Source organism: Vanacampus margaritifer, chromosome 9, assembly GCF_051991255.1.
Source record: "Vanacampus margaritifer isolate UIUO_Vmar chromosome 9, RoL_Vmar_1.0, whole genome shotgun sequence".
NCBI classification, from domain to species: Eukaryota; Metazoa; Chordata; class Actinopteri; order Syngnathiformes; family Syngnathidae; genus Vanacampus; species Vanacampus margaritifer.
Genome location: NC_135440.1, coordinates 20,180,812 through 20,198,846, shown reverse-complemented (window position 1 = coordinate 20,198,846; position 18,035 = coordinate 20,180,812). Strand labels below are relative to the sequence as shown.

The following is an 18,035-nucleotide window of genomic DNA, read 5'->3' as shown; positions in this document are numbered from 1 at the left end:
GGCATGCTACTCTCAATCACAAATGACAAAAACTCAACTTTTTTATTATTTAGCAAAGGTGGCAAATCCAGGTCCTGAAAGTAAAAACCCTACCACAGTTTGCCTTTAGCCCCGGATGCTAGCTAGCAAGCTCACTCGCTAGCTCCCTGAATGCTTGCTTACATGCTAGGGATTAGCTAATGTTGTAATGAAGGATTCTTACCATTTGCGTGTTCATGCCGTTGATTAATAAACATAACATGAGATCAGTGAATTCAGGCATTTTCTTAAAATTTGGTAGCATTACAGCTAAAATAGCTACCAGTTTGTCTTTAAAAGGACTGGAAACGGCCCCAAAATGGCCGCTTTAAACCAAAATGGCAGACCTCCTGTGTGTTTTTGAATTTACAAAGAAAAATCTCTAGGATGTCTGTCTTTGAAGGACACATGTAAACCCCCACCAAATTGACCCCCCAAAAAACACTTCAAATCTAAAATGTCCGACTTCCTGCTTGTTTTCTGACATGACATTTTTGTGGGTCTACTCATGATAGACATCATACATGTTGCTAAGTGAAACTTTTTTCAAAGGATCATAAAAGGGGCCCATTCCATCAAAAATAGCAAACTTCGTGTACGTTTTCAGGCCCGGGTTTTTAAGACCTCTTCTTAAACAATGCCTATCAAATTTCATGTTGCTCAGTGAAGCTTGACTCGGGGGCTTGAATTTTTTTTTTTTTTAAAAAACGCCCACAAGCCCAATTGTCATATTTTTGTGGCGTAATCCTGATAACTAGCTCACAAAAGCCAATGAAAACATGACCAATTTGGCGTAGCTACTAAAAAAAAAAAAAAGTGAACAGGAGGCATCACACACATTTCGACTCGCTCGGCACCATGCAGAGCCGCCGCAAAAAAAAAACAAGGTGTGTGTCAACACGCTTTGCGCCGCATTCTCTTTTATTTGTCAGCTTCGGTGGGGACATTTTCTCCTTTTTCTCTCCGCGGCGTGACGCAAGCAGCCGCAGTCATTTCCACGGCGATTGTCAGGCGCCATCAGAGAGCGCCGATAACCCCTGCCAGGCCTTGGCACGGCCAACAGGTGGCGGCGCTGCCAGCCAGCCAGCTTGGCAGCGACATGGCTGCAGCGAGGAAAAAAAAAAAAAAATCAAATCTGACATCCAGAAGGGGCGCAGACTTGCACTGAACGCACCGGCGAAGCAACACTGCTGATTATCAATTAGCATATAGCATTTTTGTGTATTGTTTGGGGAGAAATAAAGAATAAGTCGAGATTGCAATTTATTCAGAAACTGCGTGTGAATGCTGATGTTGAAATGCTGTGGATTTGATGGAATTGTTCAAATGATAATGTTTGCCGTGGAAAATGTGGATTCGTGAAGAATGTGGGAATTTTGGGAACGTGAACATACTTCCTAAGATGTCATGAGTCAGCCAAAGAGTTTGAATCGGTTGCTAAATTGCGAGCTGTGGAAGTGCAGGATGTCTCAAATTGTGAAAAATTTGTCTCCATTCATTTCATTGCAAAACGAGGATTTGGGAAAAATTGACTTTTTTGAAGCGTGGTTAAAAAAAAAGCTCCCAAGATTTCCTGAACGAGGTGAAGTTGGAATGCTTTGACTCAGTTGAGAAATGTTAAAGGAGGACATCAAAATGCAAAATGTCTGCATTCATTTGAGGAAATGTCATTGAAAATATATCATAATTGAAAATGTCGGAATTTGTGGAAAATAAAAAATTACTACTACTGATTATTCAATTGATTAATCGACTAATCAGATTTATTTTATTGTTTATTAATGAGTGAATGGTGTTTATTTTGTACTTCGTATTTGTATAGTGATTAAAAAAGAAAAGGGGGGGATTAATTTTGTACTATGTTACTAGTTCGATTATTGTTTTCCAAAGTAAAGACAGATGTTTGCAAATATCTTATTTTGATTACACACGGAAGATAACAATCTTCTTTCATGAAGGACTACAGAAATCAGTGAACAATTGCTGTTGATATGCTGAGATCAGAGGATTTGGAAAAATTGTAATTAAAAATAGCTCCAAACGATTACGTAATTATTAACTAATTTGCTCCCAAAAACGTTCTATTTTAAATATGGTCATAGTCCCCAAAACGTATTTATATGTTTTTTAATGTTTTTTTTAATTTATGCTATAGCATACAGAAGGCTTTGATGCAGCTTCTGACCTGAAGAGGTCGCTTAAAGCAATGGTAGTTGAAAAAATGGCCAGCAGGTGGCAGCAGAGTATAAGAGATCAACCAAGAAGTTATTTTCGCCAGTGTTTGTGAATAATGATGAAACTTAGCTATATTCTAATGCTAATCGCTGTAAAACAGAAACAGATACAAATATCCTTTTTTTCCTGATGAAAGAAGAGACTCGAATCTTTCTTTTGGTTGGTTCCATGTTTTTCTAACAATAGAACACAATATTCTGTGGGCGTTGCTTCCGTGAAAATGGCTGGGAGTGATTGAGTTAAAATAGGTGTCGATTATTTTGATAATCGATTGCTTGTCGATTAATCGATAAATTTTGACAGCTTTATAAAAAAAAAAAAGTTCCCAAGATGCCCTGAATGAGATGAACAGTTTGTAACGCTTTGAGTCACTTTGAATAACTTATAAAATATGGAAAATATGGAAGCATAAATTAAATGCGGAATATGTCCTAATTCGTTTCAATTTGATTATTTTCATGGGAAAGTAGACATTTTCAAAACAGTTCCCAAAATGGCTTTGAATGACGTGACTATTTTGAAGTTGGAACGGTTTGAAATTGAATTAGTGGAGAAATACTTTTGGGAGGTCCAGAATAACATGCGTTTAAACAACTAGTTAATCACCAGTTGAATGCGGACGTAACGAGAGCTCATTTTGCATCACTGTGACCCGGACACACGCACACACACACACACACACACTCGCGTGTCATAATTGCGGCACGCCGGATTTGCTGCCGCTTGGCCACGTTTGTAAAGAAAACGCGAAGAGCCACGAAGGCGTTTAAATGTCAGTCGTCATTACACGTTTGATACACCTGGGCCTGCGCTCTTTAAACCGCAGGACAAGAATATTCCGTCTATTTAGGAGGAGGAGTGGGAAGTAAAAAAAAAAGAAAAAAAAAACAGACACTAATGGGAGAGAAGACGGGAATGATTATGGAAATGCAGAAGAGTTGGCTCGGCGCGGAGGTAGCGTCTTTATTTAGAGGCTGAGTGCACGTAGGTGTTGTAATGTCTTCCTGCTCGCCCCTCGCCTCGCTGCTAATGGGCATTAATAGCATTATTTGCGATTACTAATACAAATTAGTCTGCGCGGTGGGCGACGGGGAGGTGACGGGGGTCTTTAGCGACGTCTCAGCTGCGCATTCACAATAGTGTTATTGGAGGCACCCGAGGATTTAATAATCCCACCAAAATGCAAAACAAAAAACATCCCGCTTGACTCAATTAATCTGCTGCATTGATGCTAATGTGTTGTTTATGACCACAGGACACAATATTAGGTACTCTGGCTATGTCACCAAAAATGCTCATTCTGATTGTTTTATTATTGAGAGTTTCTGGTATTTGCTTTGTAAAGGAGCCAAATTTTAATTATAATAATTATTATAATTATTATTATAATATAATAATTTAATTTTAAGAGGGTGGTGATTACATCATGGTTGCTATAAGGCTGGGTTAAAAATTTAAAAAAATCGAATAATTGATATCGAATCGATTTTCCTTTTTGAGCCGGATATCGATTCAAAAAACCATGAATCAATTATTTTAAAATCTTTTTCCCATAAATTTATAAGAAAATAGAATTTTTAAAGGCTGAGGTTTTTTTTGGATTTTACTATTTTCTTGACATTTACTATTCACATGAATTTAAAAGTATTTTCTTACATTTATGAAATACCTGACTTGTACTTTAAGACAATTCAGAATGTTTTTCATTTACATTTACAATTATCAAATTAGAATTATGAAAATATTTAAATTTCACCCTTGCTGATGCAAATCGTCGCTGCTATGTGAAAAACACTTATGTCCATTTTTGTGTTTTATGTTTTTGGGGTGAAATTGAATGCAGACATCCCAAAAACATAAAAATCTTTAAAAAAAAAAAAAAAAAGAAGAAGAAGTTAAGTGATTATAACACTAAATCATTTAACGCTTACTCCACAAAATGTTATTAATTAATAGTTTGTGGAGTTTTTATCATGTCCTTGATATTTAAGAAGAGTTGATGTTCTATAATTAATCAATTGAAGTGAATCGAATTGAATCGGGAAAAAAATCGAATTGATTGAGGAAATTAGAATCGATACCCAGGCCTAGTTGCTTCACGCCCACTCCGAAAAAAAAAACGGCCGAGGACGATAACACGCCTGACGTCTTGAGCAAAGCTAAAACTTTGCGCTAGCTGCCAACCACAGAGGAGTTAAAGACTAAACTGCTTCAATTCGTTTTGGGAAAAACATTCAAAAGCAGAATTGTGCTGCATTTGGGCATATTTCACGGAGCATGGCTTCAGCAATGTAAACTTTGACACACGATACAATTCATGGGTTTTGAGTGAAAGATCCACAGACACTGTAAAGAATGGCGTCCGCATTTTGGTGGATTTAAAACTGAGAATCAACTATGGTTAGTCCACGTCAGCGTGCTCTCACTTGGAGGTCGCAAGGTCACCAGGAGTCACAATGGAGGCCGACTTACAAAAAGTCCAAAGTGCAATTCTGCCGACACGAGCAAAGCCAACACCATAAAAAGACAATCAGAGGAAAGCTGGAAAACAGTGACCCAATCGGAGCAAAGCTCATTTACATATTGAATTTTAATTTTTTTTTATATTGATGCCAAAACGGCCCATTCAAAATCACAGGTATTTTCTGACCAACAAAAATAGCTTGAAAAGGGGTATCCAACCCAAATTATCTTGCAACCCCCCCCCCAAAAAAAGGGAAAAATAATTTTTAATATAGACTGAGTCTAAAATGTTAATAATGCAACGTGTGCATTAATATCCTTGTAAAATCTGAATTTTATGACATTTATGTAGGTGCACCCGATATTTGGACCAGTGGGTGTATGAATAAAAATGAAATGAACAATTGCAAAAAAAAAAAACGATATTCTGGGAATAAACAAGTGATTTTACGTGTGTGTGTGTGTGTGTGTGTGTGTGTGTGTGTGTGTGTGTGGGCGGGCAGGTTTCACAATGTGTAACGAGGCGAAAAACCAACATACAGGAAATGCAAGACACGACAATTGTCATCATTTCAAATCTGCTATTGACAATTTGATGATGTCATCCTTCCTGCACTCGAAAACACACCCACCCAAACACACACGTTGCGGTGGAGTGGATGCTTTGCATGTCTTATTAACGACCTCACGTAAAGAGCGCGACTCGTGATCGTCTCCTCTCTGTTAAGCGCAAAATAAGTTGGGCAAATATTCCGTAACACCCCCCCCCTCCCCCTACTAATCCAATAAGTCCCGCTTTTTCTTTTTTTTTCCCCCACCACGCGGCGAGTGTGGCTTTCAATTAGCGGTGAAATAAGGTGATTTATTTTACGTTCCTCGCATGTCCGACGCCCGGCAGAGTGGGAGGCGAAAAAAGAAGAAGAAGAAGAAGAAGAAGAAGAAGAGGTGTCATGAACACAGAGTCGTCTTCTAAGCGCTTAATTGTTTTCTAATCGTGTGAGGCAGACAGAAATAGACGACGAGCGAGCTAGCGAGCGACTCCGGTGACATCACGGGCACCCGATGCCAAGCCGAGTGGCACCTTTTGCCCACCCTGTCGTATTGCTCACTGTAATAAATATGATTTTTCACGCTGCAGTACAGAGTTTGATGGTATGTCACCGACGTATTTATCTATTTTTTACAGTACACAGGCAAGTTGAACACCTTGAATACTGACTTCAATTTGATAATAATTAAAAGCAAGAAGAAGGGGCAGAGAAGGTCCCAAATTAAACTTTAGTGACCAGTTAGGGCAGACTAGAATATTTACCTCTGTTTGTATGTGCTGCTGCTCTGTGTGTGTTTAAGTAGCAGTTGTTGAAGTTTACTGTATGCGACATTATGCTAATTCCCGTTAGCCTATTTTTTGACAGCGAGAGTTAGTTATTGTCTCACGATTCGATTTTTTTTTATTCAAAATGATTTGATTGACAATGACTTCTGCTTCAATTTATATATATATTTTTTTTTTTCAATGCTTCAATTTATAGATGTACAAAGAATCGTCATGGTCTACTCTAGTCTAACTCGCTAATGCTAATTAGCGCGCTACTCGCGGCACTTTTATCACTCAAAAGAACGGCTATTCTTACAAAACGCTTCAGGAATGTATACAGGGAAGCGTCATAACATTACTCACCGCCATATGCTCTTCCTACACTGTAAAAAACTCGATCGTGACTTTTTCCTTCTACTCTCTAATGTGGCTACAACTTAACTGTGTATCAGAACACGCAGAACTACACTGCCTCTAAGTGGCCAAATCGTGTACAACATGAACAGCGCTCCCAATAAAAGGCACACACCAACAAGGGCAAGACAGTATCCAATAATTTGAGTAAAATCGATTTTGGGACATTTAAAATCCATTCAGAATCATACTAAATGACAATCGCGATATTTATGAGAATTTATTTTTTGGCACACCCCTAATTATGGCCTCTTTATATCATGGGTGGGTCCGTATTCTATGATAGAAATATTATATGACGAAAGTGCAGTTAAAAAAAAATATATATATATAGATATATATATTTGTATGGAGCCAGATGAATTGGCTCAGGCATCTCCGGTGAGATGTCCCGGGCACGTTCCACCAGAAGGAGGCCCTGAGTTTGACCCAGGACATGCTGGAGAGACCACGTCTCCCAACTGACCTGTAGTTTTATTTATTTATTTTATATATTTGTATGGAGCTAGATGAGGTGGCTCAGGCATCTCCGGTGAGGTGTACCGGGCACATTCCACCAAAAGAAGGCCCTGAGTATGACCCAGGATATGCCGGAGAGACCACGTCTCCCAACTGACCTGGGAAGCCCCTCGGGAAGGGTTGGACGAAGTGGCTGGGGGAGAAAAAGTCCCCCAAGTCTAAGCTGCTGCCCCTGTGACCCAATTTTGGAAGAAAATTGATGTATGCATCTACAAATGTTCATCACACAGATGCATGTCGTTACTGTTGGCAAAATATTGCAAGATAATATCGCGTGGCAAGTTATTCCGCGACTCCCGCCCCTCACTTTTTGTGTTTACCCCAAAACATCCGACCCGACATGCTGCGATGAACTTATTGCGACGTAATACAATTTGAGGTACGTTTGTTTGGACAAATACAATGACGACAACAGAAATACTGTAGCTCATAAGAGGTTCGTTTAAGAGCTGATATCTCGCCATTTTCTTGATATTAACCAAAATCACTTCAGTTATTAGTTTCAATGCTTTAAGGCGTTCCATGTTGTGTTTTCTCTTCGTCAAAAACAAGGCGGTCGAATAATTTTGTGTTGTTTGAATGTTTCTGTACTTTTTTTTGTGTGTGTTTGATCCATGCACATTCCCAAGGAAGAAGAAGAAGTGAACATCCTTGCAAATGTTTATGGATGAAGTTTTGGAGGTTTTTGTCTAAATCGGAACATTGTTCACTTCAGTATAATGGTACGTACATGTCATGGTTGCTCAGTGCAAAACAACACTAATGATAAGATGAGGAGAATCAACTCCAAAAAGTTAACTGAAATGAATGAACCGCCTTTTGGGGGCCCTCAACATGGCCGTTTGTATGTTTGGGGTCCCAAAAAACCCCAACAAAACTCACCAAAAGTTTCACCATGTTGATCATGACAGAATGCACACAAATAAGTCTGAAGGACCAAAAAAGTTAACTCTTTGACTGCCAAAAACGTTAATTAACGTTTAGTAAAATCCTATGGAGGAGTGCCAAAGACGTTAAAAGACGTTTTTTTTTCAAAACAGAGGTGAAACTAACCATTTTCTATTGTTGATTACTGAAAAACGGAATAAGGTAGAAACAAACTTTTTTTTCTGATGAAAGATAAGAGTCCAATCTTTCATTTGGTAGTATGTGTGTTTCCATAGTCTAAACACATAATTTTCTGTGGACCTTGAAAGATCAGTCAAAAATGCTTAAATCGGCTGGCACCCACGGCATCCCTTTTCTGAAAACGTCTGGCAGTCAAAGAGTTAAAGACATTTAAAAGCAAAAGTAAAGATATAAAAACGTAGCTTGCTGAAATTAGTAAAAGAACGCACAGTCCGAGGAGAGTTTGGACATTTTTATTTTAAAATTGGGTAGATATGGAAGAAAAACTGTTTTTAAAAGAATTTAAAAGCATTTACACTTGTGTGCAGCATAACAGCTTAATGCTGCTTCACCGTGTTTGCTTTGAACTCTGGGCTCCACTAATTGAACGGAGTCTGCGGACCTCAGAGCCTTATTGTGTTTACATTCAATTAGCATTTCTTTCCAGTATTTATTGATCCGTTTCACCTATCGATATGAAATTGGACGGACTTTTTGTCCATCCTCAAATACCCGAGCCCGAAATTTGAAAAAGTCTTTCTTTGGGTTTGTCTGAACGGGAAAAGAGTGCGAACAAAGACTGCGAAGGGCATCGCGGCCTCCGTCGGAAGCGCAAAAGCAGGATGGGGAAAGCGTCTTTGGGTAAAATAAGAGAATAAATAAAAAAGAACGCGGGTGTCGACTTAAAGACGCGTCGCCTTTTTATCGGCATATTTTCCTTTGCCGTCTTTAATCCCTCGTCAAAGGAGGCGTCACTCATCCGGCGAGAAACAAAACGCTCGATAAGGATGCAGTGTGTGTGTTGCGGTTACGTGGGTGGGTATTAACAACCTGATCTCAGACGGATGCGCTTTCCCGCAACTCTCCCTCCTCCTCCATAATAATAAAAAAAACAACAAGAAGAAGAAGCAAAAGGCTTCCCAAAAACCTCCACAGATGGGATAAAGACAAGCATCGCAATGAAGGACAATGACGTGAAGAAAATAAGCCCTGAGCTAATGTGATTTGAATCGTGACTTCAAACTTGTATTAAATTGTATTTGCCACGCTGCAGCAGAACCACAGAGGAAGAGCGTACATATCGCAGGGTTGTCACGGCGTGCAAAAAAAAAAAAAAAGCGTGACAAAACCGACATGACGGACTTTGCTTTTGTTTGGCTTTTTATCTCCCCCGCGAGGACTCGCCAACCTTTTGAGGACCCGCGAACAATAAAAGCTGAGCTGAGCAATGAGGATCAACCGTATGGAAATCAGACGGAAAGGCAAGAGAAAACACACTCCAAACATATAGAACAGAAACGAGACAATCAGCTTTAATCCACTTGTCATGTTGCGGGTCAAATTGACCCGTTGAAAATTTAGGGTTAAACTTAGTCTGCTGCCCCTTTTTTTTTTTTGTAAAAAATAATTGAACCAAAAAATAAATTTCCATCGTTCATTTTTGTCTGAATAAATGTGGAGCGGGTCAGATTGACCCGTAAACAATAATCTAAGTCAAGGGATGTACTCTAAGGAACTTACATGGGAAGGGAAAGAAAAATGACAGACTTAACATAGAAAGGAACTTGAAGGTGATAAATGGAAAATGAGCTTTAATGAGTTCCTGTTACATGGGTCAAATTGACCCTTTGGAGTCGAGAAGGTAAAAAAAATACATAAATAATTCATCTTAAACATATGCTGTAGGCTTTTTTTCCTTTTCTTTTACATTTTGTAAAAAAAAAAAAAATGGGCCTTTTTTTTTTTATAATTTGCAAATTATAAATTTAAATGTACAGCGGGTCATATTGACCCATGACCAAATAAGCTATTCCAAGCAATGTAGATCAAGAAATCAAATAGTAGTAACAGAAAAACACACCTACACTATTTGTATATTTATAAAAAAAAAAAGAAGACCTTTCACCTTTTAATGTTGTGGGTGTTTATGAGTCAAGAAAAAAATAGATACTGTAAAATAACCGTTTTTTTTTTTTCTATTTTGGAAATTTAATCTTTAACCTTACTGTTAAGTTGCGGGTCAAATCGACACTTTTAAAGTATTTTAAAAGTATGTGATACAATTTATTCCATTGTCCTTGTTTTGTCCTTAATTAAAACATTTAAAAATGTTTTTCATTAAACATACAGCGGGTCACATTGACCCTTGGATATCATTGGCGTACCTACGAACAATTAGCTAAGATGAGGATCAATTGTGTGAAAATCATACGGTAAGAATTGTTTATTTGATTTTTTTACAATCACAGTCATCGTATTGCGGGTCAAATTGACCCGTGAAGACGGTTAGTTCCCGTACACAGCGAGAAGTGCTCGCCAAGGAAGGGTTCATGTGTCACGTTCAAGGAATGCAGCCGTCAAACCCGCTACAACACGCATCAGAAATTAAGAAGCAATAAACCCTGTGTGAATCATTTAATACTAATCGTAAAATTTGGAGGTGGAATCCCCAAAAGTGCGTGTGGCAGACAGGCCTTTTATTTACTGGCGACAGTCTCGTAAAAGGCATCTAAACAGGTATTTAGTCCGATGCCTACCGCAGGTATAATTGGACTCTTTTCCACGCAAACCTGCCATCATCATCGAGACGGTAAAAGACTGCAATTAATGGCGTTTTCCAAGATATCATTCTCTGCAAAGTGAGACTATAAACAGTGTGTGTGTGTGTTTAATAATCCTGATGGAATGTGGCACTGAAACGGTTTCACGCATCCATTTTCCCCCAATATTGGCTCTGTAGCGCCCCCTGGTATTAAAGAAGAAGAAAAATCAGCCCCTGGAGCTCATTTCACGTAGCAATGTGAAATTTGGTGGGCATGTCTATCATGAGTAAACCCACAAAAAAGTCTCAAGAAGCAATGCCCTAAAATACACAGGAAGTCAGTCGTTTTGGTTTGAAGTGGCTGGTTTACGGCCATTTTGGTTATTTCCAGGGCTTAGAGATTTTTCATTGTAAATTCAGCCCATGTAGCCCGTTTCACGTAGCAACGTGAAATTTGGTAGGCATGTCTATCATGAGTAAACCCACAAAAAAGTCTCAAGAAGCAATGCCCTAAAATACACAGGAAGTCAGTCGTTTTGGTTTGAAGTGGCTGGTTTACGGCCATTTTGGGTTTTTCCAGGGCTTAGAGATTTTTCATTGTAAATTCAGCCCATGAAGCCCGTTTCACTTAGCGGCGTGAAATTTGGAAGATCTGTCGATCATGGGTAGACGCACAAAAAAGTCTCAAGAAGCCGTGCGCAAAAATCAACAGGAAGTCAACCATTTTGGCTTGAAGCAGCCATTTTGGGGTAATTTCTGTCATTTCCAGAGCTTCTTAACGCTACCTCGGAATTTTTTTTTGTAAAATTCAAATTTTCCGCCAGTTTCATTTAACAACGTGGTAGTCATATCTTTCATGAATGAACCCACAAAAAAATTCTCAAGAAGCCATGCCTGAAAATAGACAGGAAGTCAGCCATTTTGGTTTAAAGCAGCCATTTTGGGGTCATTTCCAGAGGTTCTTAACTCTACCTCGAAGTTTTTTTTTGTAAAATTCAAATTTTCCGCCAGTTTCATTTAACAACGTGGTAGTCATATCTATCATCAGTGAACCCACAAAAAAGTCTCAAGAAGCCGTGCCTTAAAATAGACAGGAAGTCAGCCATTTTGGTTTAAAGCAGCCATTTTGGGGTAATTTTGCTAATTTCCAGAGCTTCTTAACGCTACCTCGAATTTTTTCTTTGTAAAATTCAGATTTCCTGCCAGTTTCATTTAACAACGTGGTGGTCATATTTTTCATGAGTGAACCCACAAAAAGTCTCAAGAAGCCATGCCTGAAAATAGACAGGAAGTCAGCCATTTTGGTTTAAAGCAGCCATTTTGGGGTCCTTTCCAGAGCTTCTTAACTCTACCTCGGAATTTTTTTTTGTAAAATTCAAATTTTCCGCCAGTTTCATTTAACAACGTGGTAGTCATATCTTTCATGAGTGAACCCACAAAAAAATTCTCAAGAAGCCATGCCTGAAAATAGACAGGAAGTCAGCCATTTTGGTTTAAAGCAGCCATTTTGGGGTCATTTCCAGAGGTTCTTAACTCTACCTCGAAGTTTTTTTTTTGTAAAATTCAAATTTTCCGCCAGTTTCATTTAACAATGTGGTAGTCATATCTATCAATAGTCAACCCACAAAAAAGTCTCAAGAAGCCGTGCCTTAAAATAGACAGGAAGTCAGCCATTTTGGTTTAAAGCAGCCATTTTGGGGTCATTTCCAGAGGTTCTTAACTCTACCTCGAAGTTTTTTTTTGTAAAATTCAAATTTTCCGCCAGTTTCATTTAACAATGTGGTAGTCATATCTATCAATAGTCAACCCACAAAAAAGTCTCAAGAAGCCATGCCTGAAAATAGACAGGAAGTCAGCCATTTTGGTTTAAAGCAGTAGTGGTTGCTACAAAATTTTAAACATATATAGCCTACTAAAAAGATGGGTGAGGCCATTTTGAGGGCTTTCATATTAAAAAAATCACCTAAAATTTGTTGAGTGCACACACACACAATTTTTTTGAAAATGTAGCCTCGAAGCAAGTTTCACTATAGCAACATATAATTTGGTAGGCCTGTCTACACGAAAAAAACACACAAAAAAGCCTCAATAAGCCATGCTTTAAAATAGACGGGAAGTCTGCCATTTTGGTTTGAAGCACTTTATAATGTATTTATCATTGTGGTTGCAGCGGTGTAAAACGCAGCCAGAGAAGTGTCAAAATATTAGACACAGTGTCTCTATTCACATGTGTGTGTTTTAACATCTTTCCCCAGTGAGCTTCTTTTTTTTTTTTTTTGTCCCGCAATGGGAATAAAACTTGACGATTGAAGCAATTTGAACGGAAGCATTATTCCATCACAGATAAACAAAGAAAAATAAACACACCGCCTTGCGAGTAATTGGCCCCACGGGTCAAAAAAAAAAAAAAAAAAAAACTCGTCTTGCACAAAACTCCCAGCCGGAGACGAAGGTGGTGGGCGTCAGCAGCAGCTTCTGAAACTCAATCACCACAAAATCATTTCCGAAATAATCTACAAAATAACCCTTCAAGAAGGTCTGCACACAAGATCCCGGTATCAAAAGACTTTGCCGGGTACTGTAAATGTGAAAATTTAAAAATGAAATTGGAAATGAGGGCTACAAAGTGATACGCGTGGGAGGTGTTTCCCCCGCGACGCTTTCTGAATCATCTTTACTGTAAGAGGCAAAGAAGAATGAAAAGCATGCGAGCCACGTTTTAGACTTTCTGGATCTCCGCAACTTTGCCCGTCGCCGTCTTGATTCCTATCATTCCCTGCGCAACTCGTTTTGCACACGGCACCGTTTACTCGCTTGAACTATTTTAGCGCGTTCATGTACAGTGCGCATAAATGTCAGATTTGATCATTTATAACTTCAGCGATTTAAAGATTATCAGTTGAAAAATGTTGTATCTTTTGTTTCTGATGCTAATTGTATGCAAGTCACGCCTTCAGTCGCTGATCGGTTGATTCGCTTTGAGCATGGTGGTTTCTCGCATATCAAATATATAGATGCGTGTGTTGATGATTTTACACATCGCAACAAATGTGATAAAAAGTGATGCAAACTCATAATATATATTTTTTATAGAGTTTTCTACATTCTGCTAACAAACTGGAATTTGAAGGATGAAAAAATGTAAATAAAGCAAAAATGGCTGCACAAAAGCTGAAAGGAAGAAAAATTCAAAAAGGTCTGAGTTTTACTTGCGTCATTTTTTTTGGGGGGTGGGGGGGGTCTGTTTTCTTGATCATTGGGCAGCGGGTTCTACGCCGCATCGTTTCTTGAGAAATGGCACACTTGGGCGTCCAGAGAAGCCACAACCAACATGCAATGTGATCTGTTTACACAAAACGCCCACATGCCTTGACCCTTTTTATTTCTTCTTCTTTTTTTTTCATATTGCAGCGTCAACCGCAAACAAACACAAGACCTTATGATTATCTGATCCACTTTCTCATTTAATAGAAACTTCCTGGTCGCTTCATACATGCAACAAACCTGCTCCGCGACATGCTTTGATTATCTGCGGCCTGGGATGCGGTACAGCCGGCTACACCTGCTAATGAGAAGCAGCAGCTCGTACTTTAGGAAATATGTCGACTCCTAACGAGGAGGTGTTGTCACGTTTTATAAACCGTGCGGTTTTACACTTAGAATGTGTCTTCAGCTGAAGAATAAAGTGTCAATTAATGCACGTACCATAAAGGACAGTCCAATGGATATTGGAACATCATCCCCAGACATGCAAATCTATATTGTATACATGATGTATATATTACCCACAATCCTTTAACCTCCCTCAGTCGAAAAAAAAACGAATGCCTCGCCCTGATTAAAACTCACATGACTCTATTATTGGATCGTATTCACTTTTAAAGACATGTACGCACAATCCCATTTTTACAAATATGCACAGTGTGTATACACCACATATTAGAATTTAACCCTTCGTTTGCCTTTGATCTCAGTCAAAAATAAAAGCCTCCCTCGAATAAAATTCATACAGGTTTCATGCTTGAAGACTTTAGGTTGTATACAGGTGTGTACCTAATAAAATGGACATGCGGGCTACACTATGTGAACGTCGCAAACGAATAGTTCGTCCTTTTGCTTTTAATCTCAGTCAAGAGTGAATGCCTCGTGCCAACGACACACTTCTAGAATTGCATGTGGTTGAATCGTGCCGGTGTACCTAATGAAGTGACCTTAGATCCAAACATGATAGAGATCAACGTTGACTTTTTTTTTTTAAACCCAATTAAGCCTTCATTTACCGTCTATCTCAGCCACAAAAATAAACACCTCCCGGACAGTGTCAATTAAATATTATCGAGCTCCTGTATTGGCTCTCGTTACATTGTGGAAGTGTACCTAATAAAGTGAGCGTGGGTTTTAAAATGATGGAATGGAACTTGAAAATCGTAACCCTGTCAAGCGTTAATTTTCTCAATCAAAAACGAATGCCTCGTGTCAATTAAATAATAATACCGCTTTTACACTAAGGACTAACTACGGAGCTAAGGAAGTTAGCGTGGCTCCAAACATGAAAGAGTGCAAAGTGCAACTTTGACCAAGCCCATTAACACTCCATTTGCTTTTGATCTCAATCAAAAATAAATACCCCGTGTTAATTAAATATAAAACAGCTGTCAGATTAGATTGTGCAAGTGTGCCTAATAAACTGAGCGTCGATCCAAACATAGCACAATGCATGCACAACTTCAACAAAATCTAAAAGCCCTCATTTTCCTTGACCTCGGGGGAGAATGAATGCCTCGCCTCAATTAAATACGACACAGCCCTCATGGCGAAGCTCATTGGGTCGCGCAGGTGAACGCAACGAAGTGAGTGTGGAGCCAAAACGCAGCGTGTGTGCTGCATGCAACGTTGACAATAAAATCCACAAATCTTAAACTCTCTCAGGTTATCAGTCAAAAATGAATGCCTCGCCTCAATTAAACAGAACGCAGCACTTGTGTTTGCGTTTTGCAGGAGTAACTCATGAAGTGAGCGCAAGTCTAAATACAGTAGAGTGCGCGTGCAACTTTGACATCCTGTTAACACTTCATTTTCCGTTGACATCATTCAAAAACGAATGCCTCAAGTCAGTTAAATAGAATACAGCTGTGGACAGACAAACACAGTAGAATGTGTTAAATTTTAAAAAATAAAATCCAGAAATCCTAACTCCGCTAATCCTTCCTTTTTCCTACAACTAAGTGAAAAAATAAATGCCTCGTATCAATTAAATATAATACAGCTCTTGTCCTGGATTATGCAGGTGTACCTAATCAAGTGAGTGCAAATCCAAACATGGTGTGTGCAATTTTTTTTGCAACATTTACAAATCCCCGTTAAACCTTCATTTTCCCAAATCTGTCCAAGAATAAATGCCTCGTGTGGATTGAATAGCAGACATCTCTTGAACCGGAGCTCATTGTGGCCAATCGGGAGTAACGCGTGAAGTGAGCGTAGACAAACGCAGGTGCGCACATGTGCAGAAAATCATAACCCTGTTCATGTTTCATCTTCCTTTCATATGATTTAACAACAAATGCCTCACCTCAATTAAATAGCTTACAGCTGTGTTATTGGATTTCAACGGAGTGAATTTAGAGCAAAATTTTTTGCACAATGTTCACCTTTGACATTTACAAAAAACATCTCAACTCTCTTGAGCCTTTATTTTTTTTTTTAAATGCCTCGTGTCAAATAAATCGAATACACCTCCTGTATTGGATCGTACAGGAATGGATGCAAAGGCATCAGAGTGCTTGTGCAACTTTGACAAAAATCTAAAAGTCTCAACCCCCTTTTACGCTTCACTTTCCTTTGACCTCATCCAATAATGAACGCCTTGCGCCAATTAAATATATTACAGCAGTTCACAGGCTCTCATTGGAGTGAGCTTAGTTGCAAAACTTTTGCCAAATCTACAAATCCTCACCCTGTTAAAGCTTTCATTTGAGCTGTTTGTAAAAGATGACAAACTCAAATAAAAGGAGTGACATTAAAATCCACTTTTTCCACCTTCTCCGTCCTAACTCTGAAATACAAAATACAGCTTTCTACTGAATAAGTTCTATTAATGAGCTCGTGTGTGTGCGTGTTCTCCTTAGTTGGCCTCTTTTTTCTTTATCCATTTTTATTCAAGTAAAAATGAGATGAATGCGTGCTGAAAGCCGCCGTTTATATTTACCATGAAAGCCTGCATGCTCTTAAGTTTTTAATTCATATTTTTATTCCTCCCCCTCTCGCTTTATGAAATATTAAATTCCCAGAAGCAGAAGAAGAAGCCACTTTGGGTCCGTGTGGGTTTTAAGTGAAAGGAAGGTCTGCCTGCATGCCGATTGCTTTTCATGTTATTTATTTTTCATAGATAGGCTATATCCTTGAAACAGCACTTATTAGCTTTATGACTATAAAAAATATGAAAGAAAGGGGAATAAAAGTCGCATTAAAAAGACGGTAAATAAAATAAAAAGCAATGTGAGAGCTGAACGTACCTGTCAAGTCAGCAGTGGCTCGACCTCTTGTTTTCCATCAAAAGTTCCACAGTGGGGTTGAAGAAAAGCGGGAGGAAAAGCTGCTTTTTCCTCCCTCTCTCTCTCTCTCTCTCCTTTTTTGTTTTTGTTTTAAAATATTTTTCGAACAGGGCTGAAGTTTGAGAATGCAGCGGAGGGTGCAGGCGAGGGTGATGAAGAAGAAGAGGAGGAGGAGGAGGAGGAAGGAGAGGACAGAGGAGAGGAGGAGGAGGAGAAGAGGCGAGTGGCGGCATGCGAGTGGGACTTTGAGAGGGGCGGCGGCAGGTATAACGCGCGAGCACCGCCCCTCCCCGCTGCGCGTGTGCGCAAATCGATCATTTGCCAGCTGTGCCGCGGCTTGCCCCACTTTGCGGTGAGCTGCGCGCGCGCGCGCGCGCGCGCGGATGAGTGTGCGCTCCGGACGCGCGCGCACGCAAGAGGGGAGACAGACGCAGGCTCACCTGACTGACGCAAAACGAAACAAAAACAAAGCAAAAAAAAAAAAAAAAAGCACGTAAAGTGATGTTAAATATAATAATGCACTTTATCGTGTGTTAGTCCATGACAAAAAAATATTTTATAAGAAGGGAATTGAATTGAGTTTATCGGGGATTTTTCTTTAATCATCTCGTCCAGCATTCCAGCTCAAAATGGCAGATGGCGCGGAAATGACATAAATCAAATCTAAATTATCTAATAACGGTCATTATAAAATATGCCTTGGTCTTCTTTTCATTCTTAAGATGAAAAAAAAAAATCAAAGCTAATTCAATCAAATTCAAACTCTTTGACCTCTCATGGCAAGTCTTTCAAGAATGCAGATGACAATTCAGATTTCATTTCAATTTTATATTTACTGGCCGATGAGCTAAAAATGACACGCGAATGT

At 39.1% G+C, this 18,035-nt stretch overlaps 1 protein-coding gene across 1 annotated transcript in view; it reads right to left on the bottom strand.

Moving 5' to 3' along the window:
• Nucleotides 1-17,409, bottom strand: part of satb1b (SATB homeobox 1b) — a 79,403-nt gene extending 61,994 nt beyond the window's left edge. The window contains exon 1 of the mRNA XM_077575226.1: nucleotides 17,129-17,409. The gene's annotated coding sequence lies outside the window, so the exon portion shown is untranslated. The remainder of the gene's footprint in view (nucleotides 1-17,128) is intronic.
• Nucleotides 17,410-18,035: the final 626 nt, after the last annotated feature.